The sequence below is a fragment of the Lissotriton vulgaris genome, chromosome 5 (genome assembly GCF_964263255.1).
Source record: "Lissotriton vulgaris chromosome 5, aLisVul1.2, whole genome shotgun sequence".
Lineage (NCBI taxonomy): Eukaryota > Metazoa > Chordata > Amphibia > Caudata > Salamandridae > Lissotriton > Lissotriton vulgaris.
The window spans coordinates 2,018,683,237-2,018,702,022 of NC_141693.1; positions in this window are offsets into that span (position 1 = coordinate 2,018,683,237).

Consider the following 18,786-nt stretch of genomic DNA (forward strand, 5'->3'; position numbering starts at 1 on the left):
CCTCATTGAGGAATCTTCCCCATAGACCGGCTCCCCAGTCGCTTCTATCAATCCGGTGTGCAGTCATAGCGATTTCATAGGCCTTAAACCATTGCTGGATGTCGTCCTCTCGGAAATATTCTCGGACAACATCCTTGGGGATGTGTACCTTTTTCTCTGTGGCCCCTGAGGTGGGGGGTCGCTCGGTCACCCCTGCTTCTTTATTCTGCTTGCGCAGGTTGATCTCGGCTAGGTTCCGTTCGTGTTCGTACGCTAGTTTCTTTTCTTCGAGCTCCCTTTGTCTCTGTTTCTCCTCTCTTTCTTCTCGGAGACGCAGGTGCTCTAAGTTGATTTTTTGTTCGGCCAACTTCAGTTCAACGTCCATTTTGAGTCGGGCCATTTCCAGCTCGTGTAGTCGGGTTCTTTCTCTTTCCTGGATCTCGTCTTGCGAGAGACCCGTTCTTTGTCCTTCAGGGGCCGTGGTCGTTTTTTCTGCGGTGCTTTGATCGGGGGTTCCGGCAGCCCCGGTCTCTGCCCAAGATTCTAGGGCATGCTTAAAATCGTCCTTGGTACTTAGTCCGGTGGTAGCGATACCCAGTTCGATGCAGAATTGTTTTAGTTCACGATGGTTGTACTCCTCCAATTTCTCCATTTGGAATTTCTCGGTTGATCCGCTTTCTTTAGTGGTCATTGTGATTTCGTCGTGGGGTGAGCTACTCTCTGTACGTTTATGCGGTGATTCGGATCGCGCCGCTGGCCACCAATGTTAGACGGACCGGGAGGGTCGGCCGAGGTTACGGGGAGAGGTCTCCAGGGAGAGCCGTCTCCAACGACTGTACAGACAAGTAACTTCCCCCCCACAGACGGACACCACACAAGTTTGGAGGTTAACAAGACTTTATATGCAATTCTTAGGTTACGATGATGGATACAAGGAGGTCTGGACTCAGGGGTCCCCTCGGTTCTAGTCTCTGGCTTAGGAAAGGGGTAGCGGGACAGTCTTTGTTACCAACGAGTGGAAAATAGCTCTCAATCCTCGAGCTCGGCGTTCTGGATGATCGGGCCGCGGCGGAGCCAGGCAGGTCCCGAGATGGATGAAGGAAAACGACGGTCCGCGGCGGAGCCTGCAGGTCCCGGTGAAGATGGCGGTTACAACGGTCCGCGGCCACGCCAGCAGGTCCCGACGACGATGAAGGTGATGAAGGTTACGAAGGCTGTGGCAGCGCCAACAGGCAAGACGATGGTGCACAAGACAGAGCTACGGCAGCGCCAGTAGTCCGTCAAGGATGAGTTCCTCTTTACGTCTCTCGACTCCAAGATACAACTGCCTTCCTGCTCTGGAGCTGCCCCAGTTATAGGGCTGGCGTGCTTTGATGTCCGGACCCTCGCACTTGGAGGTCGGGAGGTCCGGGATGAGGGAGTCCAGACACCCAGCAGGGGGGTGGAGCCAGCGCCCGGGGAGGCGATGGGCGAGCGGCACTTGGCGGGGGAGAGCCATCGGCACCTCTTTCTCCCATTGACTTGCCAAGTAGCCCGCTCACCTCCTGGGTGGAGGGTGGTGCCGGAATGTCTGAGGCCGGGCTAGGCCCAGGGTTGAGGTCGATCGGGGGCCAGGCGGCCTCGTGGTGAAGTGTCCAAGATGGCGGCCCAGGCTGGGCGCGTGGGCCGGCAGTGGATCGGACCCACGAGGTTAACGTGCTCGAGGGCAGGGGCCTTGAGAGGGCGGAGGACGTGCAATGGTGGTGTGTGGTACTTGCGTGACGGGACTCAGGCCAGGTTGGGCCGGGGGAGAGCGGCCCTTCGGGTGGCCTGTCCAACAACGGTGCACCCTCACTCAAAGACCTCTCTGAAATGACTGACCTCAGAGGCCTCTACCGAAGTGCACGGTGCACCCTCACTCAAAGACCTCTCTGAAATGACTGACCTCAGCTGCCCCTACCGAAGAGCACGGTGCACCCTCACACAAAGAACTCTCTGAAATGACTGACCTCAGCGGCCTCCTATCGAAGTGCACGGTGCACCCTCACTCAAAGACGTCTCTGAAATGACTGACCTCAGAGGCCCCTACTAGGGTGCAGCGTGCACCCTCACTCAAAGACCTTTCTGAAATGACGGACCTCAGAAGCCAATACTGAAGTGCAGCGTGCACTCTCGCTCAAAGACCTCTCTGAAATGACTGACCTCAGCTGCCTCTACCGAAGTGCACGGTGCACCCTCACTCAAACACCTCTCTGAAATGACTGACCTCAGCGGCCTCCTATCGAAGTGCACGGTGCACCCTCACTCAAAGACCTCTCTGGAATGACTGACGTCAGAGGTCCCTATAGAGGTGCAGCATGCACCCTCACTGAAAGACCTCTCTGAAATGACTGACCTCAGAGGCTCCTGCCGAGGTGCACAGTGCACTCTCACTCAAAGACCTCTCTGAAATGAGTAACCTCAGAGGCCCCTACTGTTGGACAGGCCTCGTGAAAGGGCCGCTCCCTCCCCGCATGTTAAGGCCCGAACGCCGGCTCTCCCGGGGTCCCCCGAAGAACCACCTGGCGACCCACCGAAGCAACCCGCAACCCGTCCCCAACGGGACGCCTGCTCCCGAACATCCCAGCATCGGCTGTCCCGGGCCCCCGTCAGCACCCTTGCCCCGGCCCAGCCGCCATCTTGGACACTGCACCACGAAGCCGCATGGCCTCAGCTCGACCCCAACCCTGGGCCTGGCCAGGCCCCGACATCGAGGCACCACCATCCACCCAGGAGGTGAAGAGACCACTTGGCAGGTCAATGGGAGAGAGGAGTGTCGATGGCTCTCCCCCGCCAGGTGCCGATCGCCCCCGGTCTCCCTGGGCGCTGGCTCCACCCCCCTGCTGGGTGTCTGGACTCCCTCATCCCGGACCTCCCGACCTCCAAGCGCGAGGGTCCGGACATCAAAGGAGGCCAGACCTATAACTGGGGCCGCTCCAGAGCAGGAAGGCAGTTGTATCCTGGAGTCGAGAGACACCTTGAAGAACTCATCCCTGACGGACTGCTGGCGCTGCCGCAGCCTTGCCTTGTGAACCACCTTCGAAGCCTGCTGGCGCTGCCGTGGCCCTCTGCAACGTGCACCTTCGTCTGGACCTGCTGGCGCTGCCGCGGCCCACCCTTGTGAACCATCGCTCTTGCCTGCTGGCGCTGCCGCGGCCCCTCTGCAAAGAAATCATCATCGTAGCCTGCTGGCGCTGCCGCGGCCCTCCGTACCGAGAACCATCGTCCTAGCCTGCTGGCGCTGCCGCGGCCCTCCTTGCCGAGACTCTTCATCCTAGCCTGCTGGCGTTGCCGCGGCCCGACCTTTTCAGACCTCCGAGCTCGAGGATTGTGAGCTCCGTCTGGCCGCACTTGTACCGGACCGGTACCGAGACTGTCCCGCTACCCCTTACCCTACAGAGACTAGAATTGAGAGGACCCTCGAGTCCTGCCCCCACTGTATCGTTGATAACCTTGCCTCAAGAATCCTATATAAAAGTGTGCAGATCGCATCCTGGTGTGGTGTCCATTTGTGGGGGGGAAGTTACTTGTCTGTACGATCGCCGGAGACGGCCCTCACCGGAGGCCTCTCCCCTTGTACTCGGCCGACCCTCAGGGTCCCCGTCTAACACCTACCGAACTGCACGGTGCACCCTCACTCAAAGACCTCTCTGAAATGACTGACCTCAGGGGCCCCTACCGAGGTACAGCGTGCACCCTCACTCAAAGACCTCTCTGAAATGACTGAACTCAGAGGCCTCTACCGAAGTGCACGGTGCACCCTCACTCAAAGACCTCTCTGAAATGACTGACCTCAGAGGCCTCTACCGAAGTGCACGGTGCACCCTCACTCAAAGACCTCTCTGGAATGGCTGACGTCAGAGGCCCCTACCGAAGTGCACAGTGCACCCTCACTCAAAGACCTCTCTGAAATGACTGACCTCAGCTGCCCCTACCGAAGAGCACGGTGCACCCTCACACAAAGAATTCTCTGAAATGACTGACCTCAGCGGCCTCCTATCGAAGTGCACGGTGCACCCTCACTCAAAGACGTCTCTGAAATGACTGACCTCAGAGGCCCCTACCGAGGTACAGCGTGCACCCTCACTCAAAGACCTCTCTGAAATGACTGAACTCAGAGGCCTCTACCGAAGTGCACAGTGCACCCTCACTCAAAGACCTCTCTGAAATGACTGACCTCAGAGGCCTCTACCGAAGTGCACGGTGCACCCTCACTCAAAGACCTCTCTGGAATGACTGACGTCAGAGGCCCTTACCGAAGTGCACAGTGCACCCTCACTCAAAGACCTCTCTGAAATGACTGACCTCAGGGGCCCCTACCGAGGTGAAGCGTGCACCCTCACTCAAAGACCTCTCTGAAATGACTGAACTCAGAGGCCTCCTATTGAAGAGCACGGTGCACTCTCACTCAATGACCTCTCTGAAATGACTGACCTCAGAGGCCCCTACTAGGGTGCAGCGTGCAACCTCACTCAAAGACCTCTCTGAAATGACTGACCTCAGCGGCCTCCTATCGAAGTGCACGGTGCACCCTCACTCAAAGACCTCTCTGAAATGACTGACCTCAGAGGCCCCTACCGAAGTGCAAGGTGCACCCTCACTCAAAGACCTCTCTGAAATTGCTGACCTCAGGGGCCCCTACCGAGGTGCATCGTGCACCCTCACTGAAAGACCTCTCTGAAATGACTGACCTCAGCGGCTTCCTATCGAAGTGTTGGTTCACCCTCACTCAAAGACCTCTCTGGAATGACTGACGTCAGAGGCCCCTACCGAAGTGCACAGTGCACCCTCACTCAAAGACCTCTCTGAAATGACTGACCTCAGGGGCCCCTACCGAGGTACAGCGTGCACCCTCACTCAAAGACCTCTCTGAAATGACTGAACTCAGAGGCCTCTACTGAAGTGCACGGTGCACCCTCACTCAAAGACCTCTCTGAAATGACTGACCTCAGAGGCCTCTACCGAAGTGCACGGTGCACCCTCACTCAAAGACCTCTCTGGAATGACTGACGTCAGAGGCCCCTACCGAAGTGCACAGTGCACCCTCACTCAAAGACCTCTCTGAAATGACTGACCTCAGGGGCCCCTACCGAGGTGAAGCGTGCACCCTCACTCAAAGACCTCTCTGAAATGACTGAACTCAGAGGCCTCCTATTGAAGTGCACGGTGCACTCTCACTCAATGACCTCTCTGAAATGACTGACCTCAGAAGTCCCTGCCAAAGTGCAGCATGCACTCTCACGCAATGACCTCTCTGAAATGACTAACCTCAGAGGCCCCTACCGAGGTGCAGCGTGCACCCTCACTCAAAGACCTCTCTGAAATTACTGAACTCAGAGGCCTCCTATAGAAGTGCACGGTGCACCCTCACTCAAAGACCTCTCTGAAATGCTTGACCTCAGAGGCCTCCTACCGAAGTGCACGGTGCTCTCTCACTCAAAGACCTCTCTGAAATGACTGACCTCAGAGGCCCCTACCGAAGTGCACGGTGCACCCTCACTCAAAGACCTCTCTGAAATGACTGACCTCAGAGACCTCTACCGAAGTGCACGGTGCACCCTCACTCAAAGACCTCTCTGAAATGACTGACCTCAGAGGCCTCTACCGAAGTGCACGGTGCACCCTCACTCAAAGACCTCTCTGAAATGACTGACCTCAGCTGCCCCTACCGAAGAGCACGGTGCACCCTCACACAAAGAACTCTCTGAAATGACTGACCTCAGCGGCCTCCTATCGAAGTGCACGGTGCACCCTCACTCAAAGACGTCTCTGAAATGACTGACCTCAGAGGCCCCTACTAGGGTGCAGCGTGCACCCTCACTCAAAGACCTCTCTGAAATGACGGACCTCAGAAGCCAATACTGAAGTGCAGCGTGCACTCTCGCTCAAAGACCTCTCTGAAATGACTGACCTCAGCTGCCTCTACCGAAGTGCACGGTGCACCCTCACTCAAACACCTCTCTGAAATGACTGACCTCAGCGGCCTCCTATCGAAGTGCACGGTGCACCCTCACTCAAAGACCTCTCTGGAATGACTGACGTCAGAGGTCCCTATAGAGGTGCAGCATGCACCCTCACTGAAAGACCTCTCTGAAATGACTGACCTCAGAGGCTCCTGCCGAGGTGCACAGTGCACTCTCACTCAAAGACCTCTCTGAAATGAGTAACCTCAGAGGCCCCTACTGTTGGACAGGCCTCGTGAAAGGGCCGCTCCCTCCCCGCATGTTAAGGCCCGAACGCCGGCTCTCCCGGGGTCCCCCGAAGAACCACCTGGCGACCCACCGAAGCAACCCGCAACCCGTCCCCAACGGGACGCCTGCTCCCGAACATCCCAGCATCGGCTGTCCCGGGCCCCCGTCAGCACCCTTGCCCCGGCCCAGCCGCCATCTTGGACACTGCACCACGAGGCCGCATGGCCTCAGCTCGACCCCAACCCTGGGCCTGGCCAGGCCCCGACATCGAGGCACCACCATCCACCCAGGAGGTGAAGAGACCACTTGGCAGGTCAATGGGAGAGAGGAGTGTCGATGGCTCTCCCCCGCCAGGTGCCGATCGCCCCCGGTCTCCCTGGGCGCTGGCTCCACCCCCCTGCTGGGTGTCTGGACTCCCTCATCCCGGACCTCCCGACCTCCAAGCGCGAGGGTCCGGACATCAAAGGAGGCCAGACCTATAACTGGGGCCGCTCCAGAGCAGGAAGGCAGTTGTATCCTGGAGTCGAGAGACACCTTGAAGAACTCATCCCTGACGGACTGCTGGCGCTGCCGCAGCCTTGCCTTGTGAACCACCTTCGAAGCCTGCTGGCGCTGCCGCGGCCCTCTGCAAGGTGCACCTTCGTCTGGACCTGCTGGCGCTGCCGCGGCCCACCCTTGTGAACCATCGCTCTTGCCTGCTGGCGCTGCCGCGGCCCCTCTGCAAAGAAATCATCATCGTAGCCTGCTGGCGCTGGCGCGGCCCTCCGTACCGAGAACCATCGTCCTAGCCTGCTGGCGCTGCCGCGGCCCTCCTTGCCGAGACTCTTCATCCTAGCCTGCTGGCGTTGCCGCGGTCTGACCTTTTCAGACCTCCGAGCTCGAGGATTGTGAGCTCCGTCTGGCCGCACTTGTACCGGACCGGTACCGAGACTGTCCCGCTACCCCTTACCCTACAGAGACTAGAATTGAGAGGACCCTCGAGTCCTGCCCCCACGGTATCGTTGATAACCTTGCCTCAAGAATCCTATATAAAAGTGTGCAGATCGCATCCTGCTGTGGTGTCCATTTGTGGGGGGGAAGTTACTTGTCTGTACGATCGCCGGAGACGGCCCTCACCGGAGGCCTCTCCCCTTGTACTCGGCCGACCCTCAGGGTCCCCGTCTAACACCTACCGAACTGCACGGTGCACCCTCACTCAAAGAACTCTCTGAAATGACTGACCTCAGCAGCTTCCTACCGAAGGGCATGGTGCACCGCTCACTCAAAGACCTCTCTGAAATGACTGACCTCAGCGGCCTCCTATTGAAGTGCACGGTGCACCCTCACTCAAAGACCTCTCTGAAATGACTGACCTCAGCGGCCCCTACCGAAGTGCATGGTACACCCTCACTCAAAGACCTCTCTGAAATGACTGACCTCAGCGGCCTCCTATCGAAGTGCACAGTGCACCCTCACTCAAAGACTTCTCTGAAATGACTGACCTCAGAGGCCCCTACCGAAGTGCAAGGTGCACCCTCACTCAAAGACCTCTCTGAAATGACTGACCTCAGAGGCCGCTACCGAAGTGCACGGTGTACCCTCAATCAAAGACCTCTCTCAAATGGCTGACCTCAGGGGCCCCTACCGAGGTGCATCGTGCACCCTCACTGAAAGACCTCTCTGAAATGACTGACCTCAGCGGCTTCCTATCGAAGAGCACGGTGCACCCTCACTCAAAGACCTCTCTGGAATGACTGACGTCAGTGGCCCCTACCGAAGTGCACAGTGCACCCTCACTCAAAGACCTCTCTGAAATGACTGACCTCAGCGGCCTCCTATCGAAGTGCACGGTGCACCCTCACTCAAAGACGTCTCTGAAATGACTGACGTCAGAGGTCCCTATAGAGGTGCACGGTGCTCTCTCACTCAAAGACCTCTCTGAAATGACTGACCTCAGCGGCACCTACCGAAGTGCACGGTGCACCCTCACTCAAAGACCTCTCTGAAATGACTGACCTCAGCGGCTTCCTACCGAAGTGCACGGTGCACTCTCACTCAAAGACCTCTCTGAAATGACTGACCTCAGCGGCCTCCTATCGAAGTGCACGGTGCACCCTCACTCAAAGACCTCTCTGAAATGACTGACCTCAGAGGCCCCTACCGAAGTGCACGGTGCACCCTCACTCAAAGACCTCTCTGAAATAACTGACCTCAGAGGCCCCTACCGAAGTGCAAGGTGCACCCTCACTCAAAGACCTCTCTGAAATGACTGACCTCAGGGGCCCCTACCGAAGTGCATGGTGCACCCTCATTCAAAGACCTCTCTGAAATGACTGACCTCAGCGGCTTCCAATCGAAGTGCACGGTGCACCCTCACTCAAAGACCTCTCTGGAATGACTGACGTCAGAGGCCCCTACCGAAGTGCACAGTGCACCCTCACTCAAAGACCTCTCTGAAATGACTGACCTCAGGGGCCCCTACCGAGGTACAGTGTGCACCCTCACTCAAAGACCTCTCTGAAATGACTGAACTCAGAGGCCTCTACCGAAGTGCACGGTGCACCCTCACTCAAAGACCTCTCTGAAATGACTGACCTCAGAGGCCTCTACCGAAGTGCACGGTGCACCCTCACTCAAAGACCTCTCTGGAATGACTGACGTCAGAGGCCCCTACCGAAGTGCACAGTGCACCCTCACTCAAAGACCTCTCTGAAATGACTGACCTCAGGGGCCCCTACCGAGGTGAAGCGTGCACCCTCACTCAAAGACCTCTCTGAAATGACTGAACTCAGAGGCCTCCTATTGAAGTGCACGGTGCACTCTCACTCAATTACCTCTCTGAAATGACTGACCTCAGCGGCTTCCTACCGAAGTGCACGGTGCACTCTCACTCAAAGACCTCTCTGAAATGACTGACCTCAGCGGCCTCCTATCGAAGTGCATGGTGCACTCTCACTCAAAGACCTCTCTGAAATGACTGACCTCAGCGGCCTCCTATCGAAGTGCACGGTGCACCCTCACTCAAAGACCTCTCTGAAATGACTGACCTCAGCGGTCTCCTATCGAAGTGCACGGTGCACCCTCACTCAAAGACCTCTCTGAAATGACTGACCTCAGCGGCCCCTACCGAAGTGCACGGTACACCCTCACTCAAAGACCTCTCTGAAATGACTGACCTCAGCGGCCTCCTATCGAAGTGCACGGTGCACCCTCACTCAAAGACCTCTCTGAAATGACTGACCTCAGAGGCCCCTACCGAAGTGCAAGTTGCACCCTCACTCAAAGACCTCTCTGAAATGACTGACCTCAGGGGCCCCTACCGAAGTGCACGGTGCACCCTCACTCAAAGACCTCTCTGAAATTGCTGACCTCAGGGGCCCCTACCGAGGTGCATCGTGCACCCTCACTGAAAGACCTCTCTGAAATGACTGACCTCAGCGGCTTCCTATCGAAGTGCACGGTGCACCCTCACTCAAAGACCACTCTGGAATGACTGACGTCAGAGGCCCCTACCGAAGTGCACAGTGCACCCTCACTCAAAGACCTCTCTGAAATGACTGACCTCAGGGGCCCCTACTGAGGTACAGCGTGCACCCTCACTCAAAGACCTCTCTGAAATGACTGAACTCAGAGGCCTCTACCGAAGTGCACGGTGCATCCTCACTCAAAGACCTCTCTGAAATGACTGACCTCAGAGGCCTCTACCGAAGTGCACGGTGCACCCTCACTCAAAGACCTCTCTGGAATGGCTGACGTCAGAGGCCCCTACCGAAGTGCACAGTGCACCCTCACTCAAAGACCTCTCTGAAATGACTGACCTCAGGGGCCCCTACCGAGGTGAAGCGTGCACCCTCACTCAAAGACCTCTCTGAAATGACTGAACTCAGAGGCCTCCTATTGAAGAGCACGGTGCACTCTCACTCAATGACCTCTCTGAAATGACTGACCTCAGAGGCCCCTACTAGGGTGCAGCGTGCAACCTCACTCAAAGACCTCTCTGAAATGACTGACCTCAGCGGCCTCCTATCGAAGTGCACGGTGCACCCTCACTCAAAGACCTCTCTGAAATGACTGACCTCAGAGGCCCCTACCGAAGTGCAAGGTGCACCCTCACTCAAAGACCTCTCTGAAATTGCTGACCTCAGGGGCCCCTACCGAGGTACATCGTGCACCCTCACTGAAAGACCACTCTGAAATGACTGACCTCAGCGGCTTCCTATCGAAGTGTTGGTTCACCCTCACTCAAAGACCTCTCTGGAATGACTGACGTCAGAGGCCCCTACCGAAGTGCACAGTGCACCCTCACTCAAAGACCTCTCTGAAATGACTGACCTCAGGGGCCCCTACCGAGGTACAGTGTGCACCCTCACTCAAAGACCTCTCTGAAATGACTGAACTCAGAGGCCTCTACCGAAGTGCACGGTGCACCCTCACTCAAAGACCTCTCTGAAATGACTGACCTCAGAGGCCTCTACCGAAGTGCACGGTGCACCCTCACTCAAAGACCTCTCTGGAATGACTGACGTCAGAGGCCCCTACCGAAGTGCACAGTGCACCCTCACTCAAAGACCTCTCTGAAATGACTGACCTCAGGGGCCCCTACCGAGGTGAAGCGTGCACCCTCACTCAAAGACCTCTCTGAAATGACTGAACTCAGAGGCCTCCTATTGAAGTGCACGGTGCACTCTCACTCAATTACCTCTCTGAAATGACTGACCTCAGCGGCTTCCTACCGAAGTGCACGGTGCACTCTCACTCAAAGACCTCTCTGAAATGACTGACCTCAGCGGCCTCCTATCGAAGTGCATGGTGCACTCTCACTCAAAGACCTCTCTGAAATGACTGACCTCAGCGGCCTCCTATCGAAGTGCACGGTGCACCCTCACTCAAAGACCTCTCTGAAATGACTGACCTCAGCGGTCTCCTATCGAAGTGCACGGTGCACCCTCACTCAAAGACCTCTCTGAAATGACTGACCTCAGCGGCCCCTACCGAAGTGCACGGTACACCCTCACTCAAAGACCTCTCTGAAATGACTGACCTCAGCGGCCTCCTATCGAAGTGCACGGTGCACCCTCACTCAAAGACCTCTCTGAAATGACTGACCTCAGAGGCCCCTACCGAAGTGCAAGTTGCACCCTCACTCAAAGACCTCTCTGAAATGACTGACCTCAGGGGCCCCTACCGAAGTGCACGGTGCACCCTCACTCAAAGACCTCTCTGAAATTGCTGACCTCAGGGGCCCCTACCGAGGTGCATCGTGCACCCTCACTGAAAGACCTCTCTGAAATGACTGACCTCAGCGGCTTCCTATCGAAGTGCACGGTGCACCCTCACTCAAAGACCACTCTGGAATGACTGACGTCAGAGGCCCCTACCGAAGTGCACAGTGCACCCTCACTCAAAGACCTCTCTGAAATGACTGACCTCAGGGGCCCCTACTGAGGTACAGCGTGCACCCTCACTCAAAGACCTCTCTGAAATGACTGAACTCAGAGGCCTCTACCGAAGTGCACGGTGCATCCTCACTCAAAGACCTCTCTGAAATGACTGACCTCAGAGGCCTCTACCGAAGTGCACGGTGCACCCTCACTCAAAGACCTCTCTGGAATGGCTGACGTCAGAGGCCCCTACCGAAGTGCACAGTGCACCCTCACTCAAAGACCTCTCTGAAATGACTGACCTCAGGGGCCCCTACCGAGGTGAAGCGTGCACCCTCACTCAAAGACCTCTCTGAAATGACTGAACTCAGAGGCCTCCTATTGAAGAGCACGGTGCACTCTCACTCAATGACCTCTCTGAAATGACTGACCTCAGAGGCCCCTACTAGGGTGCAGCGTGCAACCTCACTCAAAGACCTCTCTGAAATGACTGACCTCAGCGGCCTCCTATCGAAGTGCACGGTGCACCCTCACTCAAAGACCTCTCTGAAATGACTGACCTCAGAGGCCCCTACCGAAGTGCAAGGTGCACCCTCACTCAAAGACCTCTCTGAAATTGCTGACCTCAGGGGCCCCTACCGAGGTACATCGTGCACCCTCACTGAAAGACCACTCTGAAATGACTGACCTCAGCGGCTTCCTATCGAAGTGTTGGTTCACCCTCACTCAAAGACCTCTCTGGAATGACTGACGTCAGAGGCCCCTACCGAAGTGCACAGTGCACCCTCACTCAAAGACCTCTCTGAAATGACTGACCTCAGGGGCCCCTACCGAGGTACAGCGTGCACCCTCACTCAAAGACCTCTCTGAAATGACTGAACTCAGAGGCCTCTACCGAAGTGCACGGTGCACCCTCACTCAAAGACCTCTCTGAAATGACTGACCTCAGAGGCCTCTACCGAAGTGCACGGTGCACCCTCACTCAAAGACCTCTCTGGAATGACTGACGTCAGAGGCCCCTACCGAAGTGCACAGTGCACCCTCACTCAAAGACCTCTCTGAAATGACTGACCTCAGGGGCCCCTACCGAGGTGAAGCGTGCACCCTCACTCAAAGACCTCTCTGAAATTACTGAACTCAGAGGCCTCCTATAGAAGTGCACGGTGCACCCTCACTCAAAGACCTCTCTGAAATGCTTGACCTCAGAGGCCTCCTACCGAAGTGCACGGTGCTCTCTCACTCAAAGACCTCTCTGAAATGACTGACCTCAGAGGCCCCTACCGAAGTGCACGGTGCACCCTCACTCAAAGACCTCTCTGAAATGACTGACCTCAGAGACCTCTACCGAAGTGCACGGTGCACCCTCACTCAAAGACCTCTCTGAAATGACTGACCTCAGAAGTCCCTGCCAAAGTGCAGCATGCACTCTCACTCAATGACCTCTCTGAAATGACTAACCTCAGAGGCCCCTACCGAGGTGCAGCGTGCACCCTCACTCAAAGACCTCTCTGAAATTACTGAACTCAGAGGCCTCCTATAGAAGTGCACGGTGCACCCTCACTCAAAGACCTCTCTGAAATGCTTGACCTCAGAGGCCTCCTACCGAAGTGCACGGTGCTCTCTCACTCAAAGACCTCTCTGAAATGACTGACCTCAGAGGCCCCTACCGAAGTGCACGGTGCACCCTCACTCAAAGACCTCTCTGAAATGACTGACCTCAGAGACCTCTACCGAAGTGCACGGTGCACCCTCACTCAAAGACCTCTCTGAAATGACTGACCTCAGAGGCCTCTACCGAAGTGCACGGTGCACCCTCACTCAAAGACCTCTCTGAAATGACTGACCTCAGCTGCCCCTACCGAAGAGCACGGTGCACCCTCACACAAAGAACTCTCTGAAATGACTGACCTCAGCGGCCTCCTATCGAAGTGCACGGTGCACCCTCACTCAAAGACGTCTCTGAAATGACTGACCTCAGAGGCCCCTACTAGGGTGCAGCGTGCACCTTCACTCAAAGACCTCTCTGAAATGACGGACCTCAGAAGCCAATACTGAAGTGCAGCGTGCACTCTCGCTCAAAGACCTCTCTGAAATGACTGACCTCAGCTGCCTCTACCGAAGTGCACGGTGCACCCTCACTCAAACACCTCTCTGAAATGACTGACCTCAGCGGCCTCCTATCGAAGTGCACGGTGCACCCTCACTCAAAGACCTCTCTGGAATGACTGACGTCAGAGGTCCCTATAGAGGTGCAGCATGCACCCTCACTGAAAGACCTCTCTGAAATGACTGACCTCAGAGGCTCCTGCCGAGGTGCACAGTGCACTCTCACTCAAAGACCTCTCTGAAATGAGTAACCTCAGAGGCCCCTACTGTTGGACAGGCCTCGTGAAAGGGCCGCTCCCTCCCCGCATGTTAAGGCCCGAACGCCGGCTCTCCCGGGGTCCCCCGAAGAACCACACGGCGACCCACCGAAGCAACCCGCAACCCGTCCCCAACGGGACGCCTGCTCCCGAACATCCCAGCATCGGCTGTCCCGGGCCCCCGTCAGCACCCTTGCCCCGGCCCAGCCGCCATCTTGGACACTGCACCACGAGGCCGCATGGCCTCAGCTCGACCCCAACCCTGGGCCTGGCCAGGCCCCGACATCGAGGCACCACCATCCACCCAGGAGGTGAAGAGACCACTTGGCAGGTCAATGGGAGAGAGGAGTGTCGATGGCTCTCCCCCGCCAGGTGCCGATCGCCCCCGGTCTCCCTGGGCGCTGGCTCCACCCCCCTGCTGGGTGTCTGGACTCCCTCATCCCGGACCTCCCGACCTCCAAGCGCGAGGGTCCGGACATCAAAGGAGGCCAGACCTATAACTGGGGCCGCTCCAGAGCAGGAAGGCAGTTGTATCCTGGAGTCGAGAGACACCTTGAAGAACTCATCCCTGACGGACTGCTGGCGCTGCCGCAGCCTTGCCTTGTGAACCACCTTCGAAGCCTGCTGGCGCTGCCGCGGCCCTCTGCAACGTGCACCTTCGTCTGGACCTGCTGGCGCTGCCGCGGCCCACCCTTGTGAACCATCGCTCTTGCCTGCTGGCGCTGCCGCGGCCCCTCTGCAAAGAAATCATCATCGTAGCCTGCTGGCGCTGCCGCGGCCCTCCGTACCGAGAACCATCGTCCAAGCCTGCTGGCGCTGCCGCGGCCCTCCTTGCCGAGACTCTTCATCCTAGCCTGCTGGCATTGCCGCGGCCCGACCTTTTCAGACCTCCGAGCTCGAGGATTGTGAGCTCCGTCTGGCCGCCCTTGTACCGGACCGGTACCGAGACTGTCCCGCTACCCCTTACCCTACAGAGACTAGAATTGAGAGGACCCTCAAGTCCTGCCCCCACTGTATCGTTGATAACCTTGCCTCAAGAATCCTATATAAAAGTGTGCAGATCGCATCCTGGTGTGGTGTCCATTTGTGGGGGGGAAGTTACTTGTCTGTACGATCGCCGGAGACGGCCCTCACCGGAGGCCTCTCCCCTTGTACTCGGCCGACCCTCAGGGTCCCCGTCTAACACCTACCGAACTGCACGGTGCACCCTCACTCAAAGAACTCTCTGAAATGACTGACCTCAGCAGCTTCCTACCGAAGTGCATGGTGCACCGCTCACTCAAAGACCTCTCTGAAATGACTGACCTCGGAGGCCCCTACCGAAGTGCAGCGTGCACCCTCACTCAAAGACCTCTCTGAAATGACTGACTTCAAAGGCCCCTACCAATGTGCAGCGTGAACCCTCACTGAAAGACCTCTCTGAAAATGAATGACCTCAAAGGCCCCTACTGGGGTGCAGCGTGCACACTCACTCAAAGACCTCTCTGAAATGACGGACCTCAGAAGCCCCTACTGAAGTGCACGGTACACCCTCACTCAAAGACCTCTCTGAAATGACGGAACTCAGAGGCCCCTACCGAAGTGCACGGTGCACCCTCACTCAAAGACCTCTCTGAAATGACTGACCTCAGCGGCCCCTACCGAAGTGCCCGGTGCACGCTCACTCAAAGACCTCTCTGAAATGACTGACCTCAGCGGCCCCTACCGAAGTGCACGGTGCACCCTCACTCAAAGACCTCTCTGAAATGACTGAACTCAGAGGCCCCTACCGAAGTGCACGGTGCACCCTCACTCAAAGACCTCTCTGAAATGACTGACCTCAGCAGCCTCCTATCGAAGTGCACGGTGCACTCTCTCTCAAAGACCTCTCTGAAATGACTGACCTCAGAGGCCTCTACCGAAGTGCACATTGCACCCTCACTCAAAGACCTCTCTGAAATGACTGACCGCAGGGGCCCCTATCGAGGTGCAGCGTGCACCCTCACTCAAAGACCTCTCTGAAATAACTGAACTCAGAGGCCTCCTATTGAAGTGCACGGTGCACTCTCACTCAATGTCCTCTCTGAAATGACTGACCTCAGAAGTCCCTGCCAAAGTGCAGCGTGCACTCTCACTCAATGACCTCTCTGAAATGACTAACCTCAGAGGCCCCTACCGAGGTGCAGCGTGCACCCTCACTCAAAGACCTCTCTGAAAATGAATGACCTCAAAGGCCCCTACTGGGGTGCAGCGTGCACACTCACTCAAAGACCTCTCTGAAATGACGGACCTCAGAAGCCCCTACTGAAGTGCAGTGTGCACCCTCACTCAAAGACCTCTCAGAAATGACTGATGTCCGAGGTCCCTATAGAGGTGCACGGTGCTCTCTCACCCAAAGACCTCTCTGAAATGACTGACCTCAGCGGCCCCTACCGAAGTGCACGGTGCACCCTCACTCAAAGACCTCTCTGAAATGACTGAAATCAGAGGCCCCTACCGAAGTGCACGGTGCACCCTCACTCAAAGACCTCTCTGAAATGACTGACCTCAGCGGCCCCTACCGAAGTGCACGGTGCACCCTCACTCAAAGACCTCTCTGAAATTACTGACCTCAGCGGCCCCTACCGAAGTGCACGGTGCACCCTCACTCAAAGACCTCTCCGAAATGACTGAACTCAGAGGCCCCTACCGAAGTGCACGGTGCACCCTCACTCAAAGACCTCTCTGAAATGACTGACCTCAGCGGCCTCCTATCGAAGTGCACGGTGCACTCTCTCTCAAAGACCTTTCTGAAATGACTGACCTCAGAGGCCCCTACCGAGGTGCAGGATGCACCCTCACTCAAAGACCTCTCTGAAATTACTGACCTCAGAGGCCCCTACCGAAGTGCACTGTGCACCCTCACTCAAAGACCTCTCTGAAATGACTGACCTCAGGGGCCCCTACTGAGGTGCAGCGTGCACCCTCACTCAAAGACCTCTCTGAAATGACTGAACTCAGAGGCCCCTACCGAAGTGCACGGTGCACCCTCACTCAAAGACCTCTCTGAAATGACTGACCTCAGCGGCCTCCTATCGAAGTGCACGGTGCACCCTCACTCAAAGACCTCTCTGAAATGACTGACCTCAGCGGCCCCTACCGAGGTGCAGCGTGCACCCTCACTCAAAGAACTCTCTGAAATGACTGAACTCAGAGGCCTCCTATTGAAGTGCACGGTGCACTCTCACTCAATGACCTCTCTGAAATGACTGACCTCAGAAGTCCCTGCCAAAGTGCAGCGTGCACTCTCACTCAATGACCTCTCTGAAATGACTAACCTCAGAGGCCCCTACCGAGGTGCAGTGTGCACTCTCACTCAATGACCTCTCTGAAATGACTGAACTCAAAGGCCCCTACCGAAGTGCACGGTGCACTCTCACTCAATGACCTCTCTGAAATGACTGAACTCAAAGGCCCCTACCGAAGTGCAGCGTGCACCCTCACTCAAAGACAACTCTGGAATGACTGACCTCAGAGGCCTCCTATTGAAGTGCACGGTGCACTCTCACTCAATGACCTCTCTGAAATGACTGACCTCAGAAGTCCCTGCCAAAGTGCAGCGTGCACCCTCACTCAAAGAGAACTCTGGAATGACTGACCTCAGAGGCCTCCTATTGAAGTGCACGGTGCACTCTCACTCAATGACCTCTCTGAAATGACTGAACTCAAAGGCCCCTACCGAAGTGCAGCGTGCACCCTCACTCAAAGACCTCTCTGAAATGACTGACCTCAGAGGCCTCCTACCGAAGTGCACAGTGCACCCTCACTCAAAGACCTCTCTGAAATTACTGAACTCAAAGGGCCCTTCCGAAGTGCAGCGTGCACCCTCACTCAAAGACCTCTCTGAAATGACTGACCTCAGAGGCCTCCTACCGAAGTGCACAGTGCACCCTCACTCAAAGACCTCTCTGAAATGACTGAACTCAGAGGCCCCTACCGAAGTGCACGGTGCACCCTCTCAAAGACCTCTCGGAAATGACTGACCTCAGAGGCCTCCTACCAAAGTGCACGGTGCACCCTCACTCAAAGTTCTCTCTGAAATGACTAACCTCAGAAGCCCCTACCGAGGTGCAGCGTGCACCCTCACTCAAAGACCTCTATGGAATGACTGACCTCAGAGGACTCCTATTGAAGTGCACGGTGCACTCTCACTCAATGACCTCTCTGAAATGACTGAACTCAAAGGCCCCTACCGAAGTGCAGCGTGCACTCTCACTCAATGACCTCTCTGAAATGACTGAACTCAAAGGCCCCTACCGAAGTGCAGCGTGCACTCTCACTCAATGACCTCTCTGAAATGACTGAACTCAAAGGCCCCTACCGAAGTGCAGCGTGCACCCTCACTCAAAGACCTCTCTGAAATGACTGACCTCAGAGGCCTCCTACCGAAGTGCACAGTGCACCCTCACTCAAAGACCTCTCTGAAATGACTGACCTCAGAGGCCTCTACCGAAGTGCAGCGTGCACCCTCACTCAAAGACCTCTCTGGAATGACTGACCTCAGACGCCCCTACCAAAGTGCACCTGAGACCAACCTGGATTCAGTACCTGCAAGACGCTGGCTCTCTATATAGTGCACTAAAATGAAGTACTCCATGCAGAAAGTCCAGTGAGAACCACATTGGAATACAGCGGAAAAAGTAGCTAATACTAACACTCTATTTATGGTTGTGTGGGAGAGCAGTTAGGAGAGGGTAGGGTAGTACTCAATGCGGCAATAAATGAGCCAGGCACTCAAGAATATTTTGGAGACCAATTAATAAAAATAACAGATTTTTTAAATATTTTTTTTTAACAACATCAAAATACTTACAGATCAGAAGACTAATCATGTATCACATCATCAATATACGTAAA